General features: G+C 50.0%; 1 protein-coding gene across 1 annotated transcript in view; it reads right to left on the bottom strand.

Annotated features, from left to right (window-relative positions):
* Positions 1-20714, bottom strand: part of LOC138468307 (zinc finger protein 318-like) — a 640558-nt gene that overhangs the window by 488441 nt on the left and 131403 nt on the right. The window lies entirely within an intron of this gene.

The raw sequence follows: 20714 nt of genomic DNA on the forward strand, positions 1-20714 counted from the left end.
CGGTACTGGGGTTCTCGGATGTTTGCTTGACATCTTGGAGGCGGCCCCAACAATAGCCTCCAGGGGAGGAACCTCGGCAGAGCCGGTAACAGGAATTACAGTGCGTAACCACCCTCTTTGCCCCCTCGACAGAACAGGTATCACCGCGGTGAGTGCGGGAAAGCCAAGTAATCACCCTTACAGACAAGACCTTAGGAACAGGTCTCGGTTTTATCGGTACAGACCTTAGCCTCAAAAAGGAGGAACCTCGTGTTTCTTCATGTGTAGCTCTCATGAGGAGCCTCAAGTCGTGGCTTGGTACAGAAAGCTCCATAAAAGGAGGCCTCAGGGCGTACCCCGGTGTCTGTATGGAAAGCTCCAGGAAGTGAGACCTCTGAGCGAACTCTGGTGTCGAAAGCCTCAGATGAACTGGGCTGACAATAGCACCTGGCAGGTGAACCTACCTCAGAACGTGTTCCGGTCTTGGCAGGTCTGTCATGGGAGCCTTCGGAGAAAACTTTGGTACGCCCATTAGGCCTGCGAGGCACCTCAGGAGAAATCCTGGTGGTAGAGCTACTAGAGCTTCAGTAGAGAAGACCCTGGCAAGGACTTCACTGGCCAGGGCGCCCTATAAAGTAAGGAACATGCCGGGCGTCTTTTCTTCGATGAAAAGCTGAAGCTGAGGTGGAGGAACCCGCTGAAAGACGTCCTCCCATCGAAGAAGACTGTGCTGGAGTGGAGAATCTCAGAAGCACAAATCCCAGCGGTGATCCGGCCCGAGACACTCCAAACAGAGAGAATGGGGATCCACCATAGAGAAGCGACATTCACATGAACAGGACACAAATCCCAGACGCTCCGGCATAGACTGAGGACTACGCGACTGCAGAACTAGAGCAGGAGATCCCAGTGATGGAAGTGCTTCCAGCCCCGACCATACGCAGAAAAGGACTGAAGAGTGATGCGCAGGCAGAGCTCAGGAGGGCGGGGTTACTGCAGCGTGTGGTACCCCACGTAAAAAGAGAAGGACAAAATTAATGTTGATGCTTTTTTTTTTAAATTGCTCCGGTCCCGTCCCGAAGGACTGAATGTACCACAAGTATGGAGGAAAGGGGACAGGAGGTAGGAGTAATATTTTTGATGCTTGTCCTATCCAGTTAGAACTCGAGAGCTCTCCTAACGTCAAGGTTGTGCAAGACCTGTTCACCGTTTGGAAAAAACACTGGTAAGGTGATACATACTAACAAGTCTATTTTCAGAATAAAAGATGGGTGTGAGACCACCAGGGGGCACAGACGGTTTGAAAGCATAAACTACTTCCTCCCTTGCCAAGCGGCAGGCAACCGGCAAAACACAATGGACGGACAATTGCAGCCCGAATGTAACAAAGGCGACCGGAGGAATTGGAGCAGAGAAAGCAAAGTTATCGCTAACTGCGCATTACGGCCCACTGAACTCCAACAAGGGTGGCGCAGGCCACGCACTGGAGTCCTGACCTCCCGTCGCACGAGATCTCCTACGGCCCTACCGGATTCACCGGGGCAATCACAGACCAAAAGGGGAGGGTCTGTGAGGTTGAAGGAAAAATTAGAAGGAATGGAAAATAACCAGCTGTCAGCAGACTTAATAGAAGTGTGCACAGAAGGTCGAATGCAGGCTCTAGAACAGAGGGAAAGAGACATTGCCCTCAAGGTTGATGACCTGGAGAATCGGGAGGCAGTCCAACATTAGAATTATGGGCATGAAAGAACCGCAGGCCGAATCCGTTGTCGCCATCGAACAGCGAGTGGCATTGTTCATCAACAACCTCTTTGAGAACCCTCCCAAACTGGGGCTCATATTTTACAGTTCACCCAATGGCCCACTAACAGTTTAATCAAGTGTCACTACTTCAAACAAAGTGGAAATACTGCATAGAGCCCGAGTAAAAGGGGACATAACATTCAAAGGGTCTCAGATCCGCATCTACCAAGACATATTCTCAATGACACTGAACAAGAGACAGGAATGTCGCCCATGGACAGTGGCTCCAGGAAATTAACAAGCTTCCGCTGGGGATCCCCAGTACCAGGGTGAAGAAGAACAAGTTACTTTCTTACCTGGTAACGTTCTTTCGATGGGAGGGTCCGACGACGTATTCCATATCTATGACATGTAATCACCACAGCTGTGCTGCTTCGGAAACTTTTTCGGCGTCTGCGTCCTGCGTCGATGACGTCGATGCGCCGCCGTCGAGGACCTCCTCCGACGTCCGACGTCATCCGATGTGATAAGGAGGACGCACGACGCCAGTAGCCTCAGTTGTAGTTTTTTTCCCCCAGAACGTGTGACATTAGTCAACTGCCAGTCCGACACAAAGCCTTGCGGAACGTAAGCTGCAATCGCAACAGAAATTCTGCAGCGGGGAAGGCAGGGTGGGAGCGATATGGAATACGTCGTCGGACCCTCCCATCGAAAGAACGTTACCAGGTAAGAAAGTAACTTGTTCTTCGAGGGGATTGGGTCCTCCGACGTATTCCATATCTATGACAGACTCCCAAAGCAGTACCAAATCAAGGAGGAGGGAAAGAATTTAGAAACAAAATTTAGAATAGCCAATCAAATAGCAGAGCAAAGGACCGCCTTGCCAAAGGCCAGATCATGCCCTCTGATGGAATCGAGGGAATAATGCCGTACAAATGTATGTACTGAAGCCCAGGTGGCAGCATCACAGATGTTGCGAATAGGAACACCCCTCTGCAGGGCAGTAGATGCAGCCACGCCCCGGGTAGAATGGGCCCGCAAGCCAGCCGGTGGGTCCTTACCCGCCAAGCGGTAACACTCCGAGATGGCCAAAATAATCCAGCGTGACAAAGTCTGTTTCGTCACAGCTTGCCCCAAGCGCTTACCAGCGTAACCAATAAAGAGTTGATCGTCCACTCTGACCCGGGACATGCGAGAAACATAAAAGCTCAAAGCTCTCCTAGGATCAAGCCTATGGAGCCTCTCCTCTTCCTTACCAGGATGCGGAGGAGGATAGAATGCCGGAAGAACAATCTTCTGGGCCAAATGAAATTCCGTCACTACCTTTGGAAGAAAAGAAGGACGAACTCGAAGGACAACCCTGTCCTTGTGAAATACAGTGAAGGGTGGCTTAACAGAAAGTGCCTGTAACTCACTCACTCTGCGAGCGGAAGTAACCGCAACTAAAAACACAGTTTTCAAAGTCAACAGCCTCAAAGGGCAAGAATGTAAAGGCTCAAACGGAGCACCCATAAGAAACCTAAGAACAAGGTTTAAATCCCAACCGGGCACCAGGAAAGGCGACGGAGGGAACACATTAGTGAGCCCTTTTAGAAACTGTGAAATTAAAGGGATTTTAAAGTAAGAACATTCTTCAGATGAGCGCTTAAAGATGGACAGCGCCGCCAGGTAACCTTTAATGGTACCCACTTGCAAGCCCCTGTGGGCCAAAGAAAGCAAAAAGGACAGAACCATGGGGATGTCACATGCAAAAGGATCCACATTCTGAACTCTGCACCAGTCGCAGAACTTACACCAACGGCAACGGTACAGAGACTTAGTTGCGGGCCTTCGGGCCGAAAGCAACACCTCCATCACGTCTTCAGGGAGGTCCCAATCCTTATACCTCAACCTTTCAGAAGCCAAGCGTGAAGGTTGAGGGATCCGACCTCTGGATGGAGAACCTGACCCCCCTCCCGTGAGAGCAGATCGTCTCGGTAGGGAAGACGACGTGGAGGGCAGATGGACAAGTCGAGAAGGTCCGGGTACCACGTCCTCCGAGCCCACGCCGGAGCAATGAGGATCATCCGGGAACCGAACTTCCGTAACCTCTGCAGCACTTGCGGGATGACGGGGACTGGAGGAAACGCGTACAGCAGCGGGAATGACCACTCCACCACAAACGCGTCTCCTAAGGCTCCTTTCGGAGGAAATTCCCGCGAGCAAAACCTCTCGCACTTCCGGTTGACACTGGAGGCGAAGAGATCCACTTGAGGGGTCCCCCAAAGGGCGAAGATCTCCAGGAGAATCTCCTGAGCCAACTCCCACTCGTGAGAGATCGCGCTCTGCCTGCTCAGAGCGTCCGCCGTCACGTTTTCGTCTCCGGCCAGATGAACTGCCGAGATCGAAACTTCCTGCCGGATGGCCCAGAACTCGAGCTGCATCGCCTCCCTGCACAGAGGAAGTGACCCTGCCCCCCCCCCTTTTTGTTGAGGTAGTGCATGGCCACAGTGTTGTCCGTCATGATCAGGACAGTCTTTCCTCGCACAGTCGGCAGAAAAGCCTTCAGGGCTAGCCTGACGGCCCTCAGCTCCAACAGATTGATATGGAGTCTGGACTCCGACGGAGACCAACGACCGCTGACTGTCAGCCCGTTGGCATGAGCTCCCCATCCCGTGAGGGATGCATCCGACACGATCGTCACCTCCGGCCAGGGTAGCCAAAATGGAGCCCCCTTCATCAAGTTGCCTTCGACGGCCCACCACAGAAGGTCCCGGGCGACCGAGGGCGGCACCTGAACCGGGTCCGACATCCTGCCGGAGGACTGCGACCATTGCGTCTTGAGTGCCCACTGCAAAGATCTCATCCGCAGGCGAGCCTCTGGCACCAGAAGAATGCAGGATGCCATGAGGCCGAGCAACCTCAAGAACTCGAACGCCGGGAGCGTCTGGGCATGCTGAAACTTGTGCACCATCTGCTGAATGTGAAGAGCCCTCACCTGGGGAGGAAAACACTGCCCCAGGGAAGTGTCGAGCACTGCAGCCTCTGTGTTGGCGTCAAATGGGACTTCTTTAAATTGAGGGAGAAGCCCAGCCTGTGAAGGGAGTGTCAGGCGACGGACAGATGATCCAGGACTTGCTCGGGAGAGCTCCCCCTGATCAACCAATCGTCCAGGTAGGGGTAGACGTGAATCCCCCCTTGCCTGAGATGCGCTGCCACCACCACCATGAGCTTGGTGAAAACCCTCGGGGCGGAGGTCAAACCGAACGGCAGGACCCGAAATTGAAAGTGCGAGTCGCCAACCGCGAACCTCAGGTACTTCTTGTGCTTGGGATGGATCGGCACATGGAAGTAAGCATCCTTGAGGTCGAGTGACACCAACCAGTCCTGAAGCTGAAGGGCCTGGAGGACTTGAGAGAGAGTAACCATCTTGAACTTGTCCTTCCTGAGGAGTTTGTTCAAACCGCGCAAGTCCATGATGGGTCTCAATCCCCCCGTCTTTCTTCGAAATCAAAAAAAAAGGGGAATACCATCCCTTGTTCCTCTCCGCTACAGGCACCAGTTCTATGGCGCCTTTCTCCAGCAGGGCTTGAATTTCCTGCGCAAGGAGCGGATCCGGACACTTCAAAGAGAGGTTCCCCGGTGGATTGTCGCGAGGCCTGTGCCGAAAGGGAAGACAGTAGCCGTGGGTTATGATCTCCAGAACCCACACATCTGAAGTAATGGCACGCCACTCTACAAGATGCTGCGCCAGCCTTCCCCCAACCGGCGAACCATGGGACATGGCCTCATGACTGAGTAGGAGCGGCTGCGGCGTTACCTGAGGGCAAAGAGGCAACTGCCCGAGCGGCCTTGGCACCACGGGTACCTTGTCGTCCACCTCTGGTACCCCTGCGTTGGCCCCTTTGACTGCCAGCTCCTCTTGCTTTACCAAAGGACGAGTAATGGCGAAAGGAGCCACCCCTCCACTGCTGTCCTTTAGGACGAAAACGCGGAGGTTGGCGAACTGCAGCGCCCAACGACTTCGCTGCAGCTTTTGAGGTCTGCAACCTCTCAAGGCTCTCGTCAGCCTTGCTGCCAAAAAGATGTTCACCATCAAAGGGCATGTTGAGGAGCCGGGACTGCACATCAGGAGCAAACCCCGACTTCCGCAACCACGCAAACCTGCGTATCACGGTGCTCGCCGCCATGGACCTACTGACGCATTCAGCTAAGTCCAAACCCGACTGAACGGACTCACATGGTATCCTTACCATCCTGGACCATAGCAAGGAAACCATCCCGTTCGACCCCTTCGGGAATATGTTCAGCCGCTAACGCAACACAGTTCCACAGAGTGTGCGTGAAACGCGACAAGGCACAAATGGAGTTGGCCGCCTGAAGCGCCATACCACCAGAAGAAAACACCTTCTTCGCCCAGCCATCAAAACGTTTGTCGTCCCTATCAGGAGGGATGGTAGGGTACGACGCCTGCTTTGCCGGGGCCGTGGCCGCCTGCACCACCAAACTTTCCGGAGTGGGGTGCCTGGTCAAGTAGCAGGGGTCGCCACTGGCTGGACGGTATTTTCGCGACAAGGATCTGCCCACTGCCGGGAGACTCTCCGGAGCAGTCCAAGCCGCCGCCACCCTACGCTGTAAAGCCATATGGAACGGCAGTACCGGGTCAGTTGGGGGACCAACATCAAGGATGTCCGTCAGATCATCCTGCACAAACTCCCCTGGGGGAGCAGACCATCCCAGATACTCAGACACCCTAGCCATAAGGCGCCGGTATGAGGAATCGGCATGGGAGCCAGGCTCAGGCCGACCAAATTCCACCTCCGGAGAGGTGTCCAGTCCACTGGCATCATGCAGCGACTGCCTCAAATCGTCAAATTGACTATGGCCCGAGACAATGTCATCTGGCACCTGACTAGGAACCAGGCCATCCGAATCCTCATCCGCCTCTGAAATATAATCCAAGTGGTGGAAAGGCACCCGAGAGTGCCTGCTCTTAACCAGAGCCTTCCTAGGGGGAACACCCGAGACACGGGGCACCTCCGACACGAAAGGCGTCGATGGCGTCGAGCGAATCGGCGCCGACGCCGAGAAAACCGGCAACGGCGCCGAGAGGATCGGCGGCGACGTCGAGGAAATCGGCGTCGACGTCAGATGCAGCGCCTTCAGTATCGGCGGCGTCGACACAGCCCTCGAAGCCGGAGCCCCGAGCGTGTCCCTCGACGACCTGACCGTCGACGGCTTCGACGACTTCCTCGGAGCCGGAGCCTCGAGAAAGCCTGTCGACGCCCTCGACGCCTCAGACGTCGATGTCTTCCTCGAAGACATCACAGGTGCACACGGTCTCGATCGCGTCGAGGACCGGGACCTGGAACGGGTACGGCGAGAACGAGCCTCCTTGTCCGAACGGGACCTCTCCCGTGACTCGCGCCGACCACTCTTGCGAGCGGTGGCTCTCGACCTCACACGGCCGACCCCACTCGGGGGCGCGGACGGTTGAGTACCCTGCGACTCAAGAATCGCCAACATCTTCTTCCCGAAGGAAGCCCATTCCTCCGGCGTCGCACGGCTGGTGGGGTAACCGACGTGCCGGGCAGAGTCCTCTGAAGAGGACCTGGAAGGCGACCGGTGTCGGCGCTTCCGAGAATGCCTCGAAGAGGCTGAGGAGTGGCGAGACCGACTCCTAGAAGAAGACCGACGAGACTTCCGACGATGACGCGGAGAGTCACCCCTCGAATCATCCGTCGAAAGCCCCGCCGACTTCGACTTCCGGGGCTTGGACACCCGACCTACCGACAATTTCTTCTTACGTTCGCGTAAGGCCTTGGACGTGAGCGACAGGCAGTCGACACAGTCATCCGTGTCGTGGGCCTCCCCGAGGCACCAGAGGCAGGCATCGTGTGAGTCAGTCACCGACATCTTGGACCCACACTCCCCGCACTTCTTGAAGCCCGGACGCGGGGTTGAAGACGAAGTGGAAGACATCGTCGAAGGAATATTCACAAACGAACAGGTTCGAAGAACCAGAAAGAACAGAACTCCAATGAGTCGAGGCTAGAACCGAGAAACACGAAGCAACACGTACGCGGAAAAAACGGAACTGAGGCTACTGGCGTTGTGCGTCCTACTTATCACATCGGATGACGTCGGAGGAGGTCCTCGACGGCGGCGCATCGACGTCATCGACGCAGGACGCAGACGCCGAAAAAGTTTCCGAAGCAGCACAGCTGTGGTGATTACATGTCATAGATATGGAATACGTCGGAGGACCCAATCCCCTCGAATACAGAGTTACTACACAGGAAGAGGCGGAGGGGGGTCCTCAAACACTTGAAAGCAGAGTACGGCACCTCAGATTTTGGAGACACGACCAAGGATCCCAGCACCACCCAGGGGCAACACAAACATCTCTCTGAAAAGGGGCCGGTTGACGGGGTTTAAAAAAAAATATAAAAAATAAAAATAAAAAAAAAGAAGATTCAATACCCTATGAAGCTCCGACCCGCTTCTAATTGGATACAAATGAAAAGTAGGGGCATGGGACCAAGCAGCCTAGACCATAGGAAACTGCTGAGGGCCCCTTACGGACACAGATATGTGAATACTAATCTTGATGTTTAGGTTTACAGCCACAGCGGCATTATCTCCCAGGTCATTTGCCGTGGGGCCACTCGTGGATGTCCCTAGTTTCTGTGCATCTCCAGCCAAGGGGAGAAGCTCTTTTTCCCCACCCCAAAGATGGGAAGCAACGGGGCAAAGGGAAAGCATGGGGTTGGGGTGGGGGGGGGAGGTAGGACACTGTTTACAATCACTAGGGGTACAATGGTACGGCACGGGTATTATAAAAATGAAGGCGGGGGCTGGGCTGCAAGCTGAATAGCGCAATGGTTAGAAACACAGGGACAGAAAATTCTTTAGACCATTTACGTGATAGTGTTGGGTTCAACGTAAAGGGCTTCAATTCGCCCCAGAAATGTTCGACGGTGATGTGAGAATGTATATCCTCGCAGCTACATGACATGCATTACTCAACATAAGAGCATTTCTGATTAATGTATCTGCTTTTCTGTGCATATAGTCCTACATCTAGTGACAATCGCGGAGTATTGCATCTTTCGAAGATCGAAAGATGACATCGACATGGGCGTGACTAACACCATCCCTAAAATGAAGTGCAGTGTACACAAAATCACTCACCCGTCGAGGTACCTCTGGTTGTGTTTTTTCTGCCGTGAGGGAGCCTTCTAGTCCGCGTGAACGAGTACAGGAGAGATAAGGTGCATGAGGTTTATGTTTCTTCTACTCCACGAGAGAAGGAAGGGTGGGCGCATGTGAATCTAAGCAGATACAATCATCAGAAATGCTATTACGGTGAGTAATACACGTCTTCTGATGCTTGTGAATCTGCTTAGAATCACATGCTGTGCATAGACTAGCAAGCAGTACCCAGAGATGGTTTAGGGATGTGTGAAGGAACTGCATCAAAGAGGTTTTAGGACCACTGTCCCACCTGAGAATCAGACCTAACGTGTATCTAGGCAGTAGTGTTGTGTAAAGGTGGGTACTGAACTCCAGGTTGCTGCTTTTCAAATGGACTCAAGAGGAACATTTGCAATGAATGCTATGGTAGCCCCTGTGCCCATTGTTGTGTACCCTAGGCGTGAAGGGTAGATCTCTCTGGGCAAGAGAGAAAGCCAGTGTGATGCAGTTTGTGATCCACTTTGAGATGGTCGATTTAGAGACAGGGTCCCCTTCTCTGCCAGATGCCAATGAAACAAAGAAATTGTTTATTTTCCTTAGTGGCTTTGTGTTTTCCAGATATATAACCTCTCTCCTCACAGTGTGTGGAGGCTTCTTTCCGCCACATTAGTGGGGTTCTGGAAAAAGGAGCGGTGTCTACACAAATTTACCCTGACCATGTTATCCTGATACTGTTTCGCTCGGAGCAGTTCTGAGGGTACCTGGAGGTGTAATCTGGGCATTGGGTTTTCTCCAGAGTGGCAAACAAGTTGACCTCTGGGAAGCACCAGTCTACGAAGGCGTTTAGTACAATGTACAGGTACACTAATCTAATTAGGTTTGCAATCTTGATCTGCTGTCCAGTTTACTAATAGTTCGTCCAAGTCTATCTTTAATGTGCCCTGATGCCCGTGGGCAATGGCACTACATAAATAAAAAGAAATGTCCTCCTGTAGTCGCCACTCGTGCTCTACAGGTAGAGGGACGTCTCTGGTGAGTACGTCCGCCAGAAGATCGAGTTCCCCTGGAACATGCGACAGGAGGAATATCTTGTGTTTGAGAGCCCACTTCCATGTGTTCTGGGACAGTTTGGACAGCGAGTGCCCCCTTGTTTGTTTAGGTAATACATGGCCGTAGTACTGTCCGTGAGGACTAGAACGATCTTCCCCTGAAGGTGTGTTTGGAAGGCCTTCAAGCCCTTGAACACTGCTAGCAGTTCCAACAAGTTTGTGTTTGGATGCTACCGCTGGTGACCACATGCTGTGCGCCGTCTGATGCAGGGCTTGACCCCCCCCACCACCCAGTCAGAGATGCATCCGTTGTGAGAGTGGCGTCTACTGCGCGAGAGGTGAATATTTTCCCCCTGCAGAGGGTTTTCTCTTGACCACCACTGCAGAGGCTGAACAAGAGCTGCTGAGACCACCACTAGATCGTCCCACTTGCCAGACAAGAGCCACTCTTGCATGGGGCACATGCGCAGGGTGCACGTGTGGAACCAGTTAAATGCAGGAGGCCATAATCCCTAACAATCGCATGGCTTTGCGTACAGTCACCTTGTTACTGGCTACATAGTGATGGATCTGGAACAGCATGTTTTGAACCTCTCGGAGGGAAAGACTAGGCCGTCTTTGGTCTGAATTAGAGCCCCCAGAAACTGTTTGACTTGGCTGGGGTTTAGACTTGACTTTTTCTTGTTGGACAAGTAAACTAGGTTGAAGGAGATCTACCGTCTTCTGTGTATTTGTTAGGCATGTTCCGTTTGAATTCCCTGTTATGAGCCAGTCGTCGAGGTAAGGATAGAACCGGGATGGACTGTGTGCACAGGTGAGCAGCTACTACCGCCAGTACCTTCATATCACCTGTGGAGCTGAGGCAATGCCGAAGGGGAGAACATTGAACTGATTGTGGGTTTTCCATCATGAACCGGAGGTACTTTCTGTGCACTGGCAACATTGAAATATGAAAGTACGCATCTTTCATATCCAATGTGGCCTATGTAATCCCCCGCAGCAAAAGTGGGATTACTTCCTGCAGTGTGGTCATTCTGAATTTTTGAGGTTTGACATACTTGTTCGCTGGGCGCAGGTCTAACAGGGCGCATGGTGAGATCCTTTTTGGGTACAAGGAAGTATACTGAATAAATACCCTTGTTGACCTGGTGAGGGGACGACTTCTACTGCGCCCTATTCCAGAAGGATCTGAACCTCTTCCAGTAGGATGTGCAGGTGTTCTGGTGACAGGGTCTGCTCTTCGGTGGGTGGTATTGAGATGGTCGGTGAAACTATTCAGTAGCTGCGGGTGACTGTCTTTAACACCCCTCCCAGGCGTGAATGAAAAACAAGCGACTCCCGACCGCGGAAGCTTGGGAGGGGAAACCGAACCGGCGAGTCACTGAGGTGGAGGCCCGGGAGCCTCTAGGAGTAGACTTCCTGCCTCTAACCTTGCCTCTACGAGGACCTCTTGATACTGGCTGTTACCGGAAGAGCCTTAGCCGGAGGACCCGGGGGTACTCCCTGAGCCATACCGTCCATGGGAGACCAGGAAAAAGAATGTCCACGAAAAAGAATGGCAGGAGTAAAAGCCTCCACATTGGTGGAAGGGCTTCGCCGTGATCTGGCTGAGTGATTTCGGCTTTTCGTGCTCCTTCGACAGTCTCCAGGGCGTCATTGACAGCTGTCCCAAAAAGGTTGGAGTCCTCGACTGGTTTATTAATGAGAGGCCCGAGTTTCTGGTTTAAAGCTCGAGGTCTTCAACCAGGCGTATCTCTTAAGTCCCCTGGGCTAGAGTGCGTCCAGCAGTTTCAGCAGTGTCAAAGTATTTAATATGTTGTGGGTAACCAATCTGCCTTCAGCCAAGACCGCCAGCAGGTGTGATCGGGTGGGCTCTGGAACCTCTTGAAGGCCATCCTGGACCAGGCCCAATTGGACATTGCTGTATCTTGCCAGGAGAGCTGAATTGTTTGCGATCCTATTTGAACAGGCTGCAAAGGCAGCAATTCGTTTTCCGAGGGCATAAAGTTTCTAACAATCCTTATCCGGGGGGGCTTCCGCCATGGACAGTGAAACCCCGCCCTCTTCCTAGTGGTTGTAACCACTAGGGAGTCTGGTGTGTCATGAGCCCGTATCTACAGTGGGTTGGAAGGAGATGGATGGAATAATTTGGTTGAGGGACTGTGACAACAAAGAAGGAGCTAGGCGCTTCTTTATCGAATTGAGTAAGGGGCTGGCCTGACTAGATGGAGGCTTCTCCATGAGGATATTCTCAAAGTCAGGGGCTGCCACATGTGTCACGATTGCAAATTGATCGGCCGCTCTCTTTAAAATGGAGTTGAACAACATTTGGTCATCCACAGCTGACTCCCCCTTTGTGGAGGCAAAGAAGGGGTCTCTAGACAAATAATGTCCGGGTCAGGGGTGTGCTGGTGATCGCGAAGGGCCCAAACCCCCCCGACTGATCCTGATCCCAGCATGTGTCTTGGTCAGCTGTGTCCTGACAAATAGATTCCTCCTGCTCCGATGCATCCAATATATCCTCTTGGTGGCCATGTGCAGAGATGGGAAGTTTCTGCAGTTTATGTGGAATGGGGCATGAACCCTCTTCCCTATATCTCTTGGGAATGATCTATTTGTCTGAAAAATCCATAAAATGTCATTTTTTTTCCATCTAGTTTTCAAATCTCTCCATAGTTCATATGGAAGATTTGAAGGGTGTGGAGGTGGAAAAGACTGCTCAGAAGGGGGAGATTTTCCTAATAAGGCCTTTGAGAGAGGCTGGGGAGCTTCAGAATACTCCTCTCGACGCGTGTTCTGTAGCTGCGGAAATAGCTCTGGCTCTTCGGCAGCAGAATGGAAATGTGCTTGCACGCCTCTGGCGGTTTGTCGGCGACCGTATGTTTTTTTTGGATGAATGCCCATTCCAGAGGAATGGCCAGTCGCATGGTTCAGGAGGCGCTCTCTACGTTTTCAGCAGCCCTGTCTGCATTGCGCACTTCTTCGACGTCTCCGAAGAGGTCTTATGGGTTGTGCATTTAGGTATTTGTGGTGCATGTGTGCCCTTGTCGCCGTGGTGTGAACTCCCCACATCAGAGCCGGTGGCCAGTTGGTCGGGGATGCCTGAAGGTTCCACCGAAAGTTAAGCCATGGCTGCCGATTGATTCCTCGTCCAAAGCGGCGGCGCCAACGGGGGCATGGCTTTCAGCCTGCATTGCGAAGGCTGCCAACCGTTTAATCCGCCTATCCCTTGAACGTGAGGTTGCAAGATTTGCATGATCGCTCGTCGTGGTCTCGAGGCAGACAGATCGAAACAGCGATGGGTGTCCTTCCACAGAAACCTGTCGACGGGCAAAATTTAAAGGGCGTCTTCTCCATGGCAGAGGGTGACGGCAGCCAGACCAAATTGACAGAAGGGAAAAGGCAATCCATTCTTGAAGAATAAACCCAGGGCCCCACTCTGCCTACTGTATGGGCCTATCCGGAGGGCAGAGGCCACACGACAGTCTAGCAGTTGTGGATGTCTTCTGCGGCAGGAAGCCCACGAGGCAGTCGTTGAGGTTAGTGGGGAGACTAGACTATTGTAGGTCGTTGGACAAAGTAAGCAATATTAACTCTTGCAAGCTCCGCATTAGGCGACCAACTAGGTGGGCGGAAAAAGAATCTGAGGGACCGCTATGCATGAGGGATTTTGGGTAGACGTTGGGGATAATGTTACTGTCACGCCCATGTCGACGTCCCCTTTCGATCTTCAATGCAATACTCTGCGATTACCACTAAATGTCAGACTATATGCACAGCATGCGATTCTAAGCAGATTCACAAGCATCAGAAACATTGTTCTTGCAGGAAACCAAATTCTGGCTAGGGGAAAGCATCCTGCGGTGTACGGAACTGGGAATTCAACTGTGGGCCTCAGGCACGTCGAAAAAAGCAGGAGTGGAGATTATAATCAGAAAGTCTCTAGGCCTTGAAGTACAACAAATGGAGAGATACGGAAGGGAGAATGACTGTGGTGACTACCTTTACTTCTAGTCCATAGTCCCCCCCTTCCTCCATACTTTTAGGAGATTTCCAACCACTGACCAAGTAAAAACGGGTGGATCGGAATTTCCCTTAAGAACTGCCTGGCCAAATTGGACATCAGCCCGAGAGCTCGGGTCAAAACAATGTCTGAAAAAAGCCAAAGGGGAAGCACACGTAGCAGCCTTGTCTACGGACTCCCAAGGGACGTATTTTTGCAAGGCAACTGCAGCCGCTTTACCACGGACCAGATGTGCATGAATGCCCTTTGGGGGCTAAAGGCCTTGACTTTTGTAGGCCTCGAAAATACATGAGCTATCCAACAAGAGATGGACGCTTTCAAGGCTGGTTTTCTTTTAGGTCACCAAACGTAACGAAGAGTTGTGAAGAACTAAGTTTGCTCATTCTGTCGAAATAAAACTTCAGAGCACCTCCGACATCTAGGTTGTGTAAAACCCTCTCGGCATCGGAGACCTGGTTCGATATTGACTGGTGTAAATAGAATTCAGAAACAACTTTGGGAAGGAAAGAAGGGCGAGTGCAAATACAACCTTATCCTTGTGGAAAGTTAGGAACAGATGTTCGACAAAGAGCTAGACACTCACTTATCCATCTTGCAGATGTTAACGCAATCAAAAGGGCCACCTTCCAAGAAAGGTAATTGAGCTGGATAGTGGCCATAGGTTCAAAAAACTTATGACATAAGGCATTGAGGACTACATTCAGATCCCATTTGGGATGAGGGGCCCGAACCAGTGGAAAAAGATGACGACCTGCAAAATGTCTCTTGATGACTGGGTTTACCACTGAAAAAGAGCAACTGGCTGGGCAAATAAACTGCAGTGGCAGATACGCATGTCCTGCATAAGACATGGATGCCAGAGGCTGCAAGGTCTGATTGACAAAAGAGTCAATAGAAGCCTGTCTGGTATTAAGCTGTTTAGTTAGACACCAACAACAAAATCTGAGCCACTTGCTCCTGTATTGAGCTCTTGTAGAGGGCTTATGTGCCGTTTGATTTATACGCATGCTATGCTCGTAGAGGTTGAACTGTGCTAATGATCGGAACTCTGGTACCAGACCTCCAAGATGAAGGATTGTGGGTAGGGGTGCCACAACTGGGTATTGCTCTGGTGAAGGTGGTCAGGAATCTGCGCCAACCTGATCGGGGAGCACACCGTCAAGAGATGCAGTTCTGAAAACCAGAACCTGGCTGGCCATCAAGGAGCTATGAAGAGAAGAGTGTAGTTGGAAGCACTCCTGAGTTTCCAGAGCAACTGATGAATCAGCAGCAAAGGAGGAAAGGCGCAAGCCTTTATGTTATCCCAAGGGATCTCGAGAGCGTCACCCAAGGAAGACACTCCAAGCCCGTCCCTGGAAGCATAAAGAGGAAGTTTACGGTTCGTTGAGGTTGCAAAGCAGTCCACTGTCGGAGAACCCCAATGCTGGAAGATCTTGGTGTGATCATTATTCATCGCCCACTCGTAACTCGCTGCAGATTAGCGGCTGAGGGAGTCTGCGGCCACATTGATGTGACCTGGAATGAGCACAGCTTGATGCCAGACATTGTATTGGATAGCTAGGTCCGCCGGGAAGAGACAATGTGGTGCCCCCCTGTTTATGTAGAATATCGCCATGGAATTGTCAGTGCAAATTTGAATCACACTGTTGGGTGATGGAGGGTTGAAAAGAAGTGAGCGCCAAAAAAAACTGACAGGAGCTCTAGGTAATTGATATGGGACCACCCGTCTTGGGACATCCAGAAATCTTAGGTCCCACGCCAACCGAATTGAATTCCAGGTCTTACAAAATGTCCAGCAATCTTTCCCCTCCTCTCTGGTCTTGCAATCTCACTCCAGCCGTTAAAGCCCACCAAGTTATCTCCCTCTACTGGGTCTTACATTCCACCTGTCCTCTCTAGGTATTACAGTCTGCCCAGCAGTCTCTCCTCTCTGGGTCTTGCAACTTGCCTTCCATTCCAGGTTTTACAGCCAGCCCATGAATATTTTGCTCCGTTTCAGCTATCTTCTTCCTGCAACACCATTACTCACCTTCTCTGCACCACAAACCACCTTCCACTTGTCATGGGAACTAGCTTCTCTCCGATTGTCCAGAGGTCACATGCAAGCTCTGGGCATGATCCTTGGCAGGGATGCTGTGTAGTCCTGAGTTCAAGAAGGATATCTTTAAATGGGGATGCTGCCTACTTCGATGCCGCTTTAGTCTGTTGGTTGCTGGCTGGGAAGGAGCCGTTTTGTTCCCCTGTTTTAGGGTGGAGATTTTTCCCTTGTACAAGTTTAGTTCATGACCTTTTGTGCCAAGCAGCTCATAGCATATATTGAGCATTACTCCCATGCAGTGAAAAACGTTTCTCCTCTGATGCAGTGCTGGTAGCCTTTCACTTTCTTTCAATGTAGGGCGTGGTTGCAGGTGATCGTCTCACTGGTGCTGGCAATTGTGAGAGAGACAGGACTTCTATTCTCCTACCTGTTCGTGGTAGTGTGGTAAGGAAGTTGAGCCTATGCGTCGATTAACTGCCGAGTTGAGGACTGGGCTTCCTGCTGCCACACTGCAGATTGAAGGGGTGAGTCGGTGATCACCAAGATTGCCACTTTGGGGGGGTGGAAGGTGGGATTCAAACTTCAATGGGTTGCCCGGGTCTACCCCATTATTTTCCTGGTTCCTAATCTGCAAGTGCATTTTTACTACTCTGGTCTGGGTATACTTTTGTTGGGAAAGAAGGATTGTGAGAGATGTCCCTTTCTGGTTGGTTGGCCTGGTGACATGAATGACATTTTGGTCCATCCCCCTCCAGGTGGTGGTAGTCATTTATGTAGCATCTTTTTCCATTAGTATGGACTCAATGCGCTTGTTTTTTAAAGTTTTATTGCCCTTTTATAATGCACCTGATACCAGCGAGTGGTTCCTAAGCGCAGGATCGGGATTCAAACCTGTGTTGCACTGCATTGTCTTGCTTTCAAGACAAACGCGTTGCCCCCGAGCCATCCTACCTTGCGGTAGGAACACCCTCGGGGACCGAAGACCAAGTATAGGAAATTTCTCAGAAAAGGCTTAGAACGAGTGTTTATTTTGTCAAGAATAGGAATTGGGTGGGCGGTCTAGACTCCAGTAAGCTACCCAAGAGGTCAGGAATGTGGATGGGTGCTGAGGGAGGTCACGGGAGAAAAAGACTTAGTGTCCAACTAAACCGAATGTTATCGTAGGTTGTCGCTGTATTCTGATGGCAGTTAAGTGTCTAGTTAGACCGAATAGGTCAAGGTCGTTGCTGCATTCTAATGTGTGTGAATTGGTAACCGTGACAGCAGCGTATATCTTTTACGTGGGTCCATAATTTGACTTCCTGTATATATTCCAGGTTACGATTATACTCAAGGAGAATTATGAAACGTGTAGTGTTCGCTGGTTTGGTTTTCTCCAAGGTTTATATGACCGGAAATATGCCTTCACTGCAGACAGCTGGTGGTGTAGACTGGTGATATCTTACCAAGGTCAATGTGGCTTAGTCGATAGAGTCACTTCACCAACCTCTTACATTTAATGAAGAAGCAAATTCATGTGTTTGGTTGGAGTTTGGGAAAGCTGCAAAATGCCAAATCCTCTGAACTAGGTTGCCAAATTGCCATTTTGTAAGGATTTGGGTCTGTATGTGTGTTGGTATCTGAAATTTGAAGTGTGCTACTGCAGACGTGTAGTATATGCGGATGCCACAACAATGGGCATGTTATTGCAATTGGCATCAGGGTTACATGGTCACAACTTTTGTACCACCTAGCAGATCAGTAGTGTCATAAGCAAGGTTGCTGGGAGGCGGGTTTAGAGCTAGAAGTACAAGCCATATCCGTGACTAAGTGATCCATAGTACATCCTCCGGGGACCCAGTCTCTGGATGCATTTAATTTATTTAGTTGTTTTTTATAACACGCCTAATACCATATCAGAGTTTGGTTTCTAAGCAAGGATCTGGGATCGAAACCCTGTTTGTATGCGTGGTTTTGCTTCCAAGACCAGCCCGTTGCCCCTGTGCTACCCTCCAAAGTGAAACATGGTCCATTTACATTTATTAATGACGGACTATACTTGGTTTTCCCCACATGCTGAATATTTGTATGTACTTGTGTTGCGTTCCCCCAAACCACCCCATGTAAGAGAACAGAGGGACTGAGGCAGACTGCTAGCAAACTCTATCCCTGGGACATACTGGTGTATGTGATAGGTTTATGCACCACTGCCAAAAATGTTACACAATTTGGGACAGTTTCAGGGAGTGTGTTCCTCCCTACATATTTATAGACGAGTGAGCGAGAGTGAGTGAGCGAGCGAGGGCAAGCAAGCACGAGCGAGCCTAGGAAAAATACCCCAATTGTCCAGTTTTTTTTTTCCATAGGAGATTCCTGTCAATAGTGTCAAAAGCTTGGGATAGTCTAACCAAGCCCCAAATAGGAGACGCACCCCTCCTTGGACAGACGGCGCAGTCAGGCAGCTCAGAACCAGTCCATTAAGAGAAGTGGATAGACCCTTTCTGAAGCCCAATTGCTGCCTTGGAATGACACCCTCCTTTTTTGCCCATGCTTCCAATTCCCCCAAAATGAGACCTGTAAAGATGTCTGCATCTAAAAGGGAAATTGGACGGTAGTTAACTGCTAGCAGTCTATCCCCTTTTTATAGATTGGTATCACTATGGAATTTTTCCATGAGTCAGGGAAGCACTTCTGATGAATTATGTTATCATAAAGTTTTAGTGTCTTTGCCCACAAGGGAGGATCCATTTTTAGGATTTACTCAACCCATTGGGACCCAAAGCTCTGGAAGCTGATTTCCTCATCAGCATTTCCAGATTCGCAGCTGAGAAGTCCAGGGATCACTTGATCAGTGTATTTCTATCCCCAACTAAAGCATTTGGTGAGTCGTAGACCCTAGTAAAGTACTCACCAAACCTGTTCTTGGCTCCAGTTTACCTCATTTAGCCCTACCATTGCCCAAAAGTTTCTTGAGTTTCCCCTCGAGCGAGTAGATAACATTCTCTCTCCATCCTGTTGCCACATAAGATATCTGTGCGCCCTACACCAATTTCTATAGTTGTTACTGAGGATTCTCAGACGTTCCTTAAACTGTTCCAAATCTATACGTGATCTCTTTAAGTTCCCTCTTTGTAATCTAAGTTGCTTCTTCCTTTCAGTTAGTTCAACATTAAAAGTGTGTTTGTGAATCCTATGTGGTTTTCTGCAAGATGGAATCAGCGGGTGCCAAGTTAGAAAGAAAAAGAGCAATCACCAGGGTTACAAAGATTTGAAAGTTGTTGGTCTGAGAGTTGGTGCACCAAGACCCTCAATTCAGAATTTAAAACTCCCCCGCCTGCTGTGAAAACTCCTTACAACATTTCCTGCTCGATTCGTGGTGAGCTGTTGATCATAAATCAATACATCATGAACCTCTTAACAGCAGGAGTGCTCTTAGGATTAGATGATCATCAGTGTTCCCTTCCCCCACTTGAAAACTTGAGCACGATTCAAAAACACATTGAGGAAAGAGATCGTCGATAGTTGAAAAGGCAGATCCTCTACGCCACAATGGGGCATTTGGGATGTCCCCTTTAATGTTACCATTAAACATCGAGGACCCATTCTTGTATTAAGTCTACCCAAATTTTCCTGTTAGTGGTCTTGTGATGGGATTTTTCCCGAAATAGGGTCCACTGTGGGGATACATTGGGAGTTTAGGTCACCCGCAATAATAAGATCTAATGGAAATTGGTGAACAATCTACCAATCTAGATAGAGTGCTTTCAAAATGGGGTTCACGAGCTATGAAGGACAGAAAATATTGCCCACAAAAAAAAACATTAATCTTTTAAATAAATGACAACATAGTCAGCAGCCAGTCTGCTTTAAAGTCCCGCTTTTTGCAGGCATCAATTTTGGGCAGAGACTGTGTACGTGTTTCTTTTGAGTTAATGCGCTCATCAAATCGCAGCAATCAAGCACATGTTCCCTTCAGGGAGCTCATGTGTGTTACTTCTGTTAGAGCAGAGAATTCAAACATACACTTTCACATGACAGCCAGTTTTACGAATGACATCCTAATGTCAAAACAAGCCCTTTTCAGAAGAAAAAGTAATTTAAAACCGAAAGCAGCTATGCATATACTGCAAACTAGTCAAAAGCCTAAGTCAACGTCTCCTGAAAAGATTAGATTAATAAAATCCCAATCTGAAATCACAATCTGATTAACAAAGACATTTTCCATTTAAAAAATATTTTTTAAACATGGTTTCCATTATCTATTCTTCTCACTCTTTCACTCTAATATGTTAATGTTTCTATAGTAACAAACAAAATCGGTTCACAAGCCCAACGCACAAGGTATTTGACATGAATAACCTAAAACAACCTATCCACCAGGTCATGGAGAACATTCCCATTTATGTCAGGTTTACTGCAAACTCATCAAAATTCCATGCTTACATTAAACTCCATCGGTATGCATTTTGCATATCAGATAGCTGCCATATGAAACGCCGCACCAAAGAAGTGCTATGTGGCAACAAACTTACAATTTGCTGAAAAGCTAAACACTGAGTACACTGCACACCTCTGAGCTTTGTGGCCTACAGCCAGGAGGACATGGTTTGTGGTCTGTTGTCTTTAGAAATGTTCCATACAAGCCATAACCATCTCACAAACTACTCAATACCATAATTTCTTTTAGTGGAAAGGCCCAAAGCGTAACCAGTGTCGCTTAACCAAA

Source organism: Ambystoma mexicanum, chromosome 4q, assembly GCF_040938575.1.
Source record: "Ambystoma mexicanum isolate Mex_15411 chromosome 4q, UKY_AmexF1_1, whole genome shotgun sequence".
Classification (NCBI taxonomy): domain Eukaryota; kingdom Metazoa; phylum Chordata; class Amphibia; order Caudata; family Ambystomatidae; genus Ambystoma; species Ambystoma mexicanum.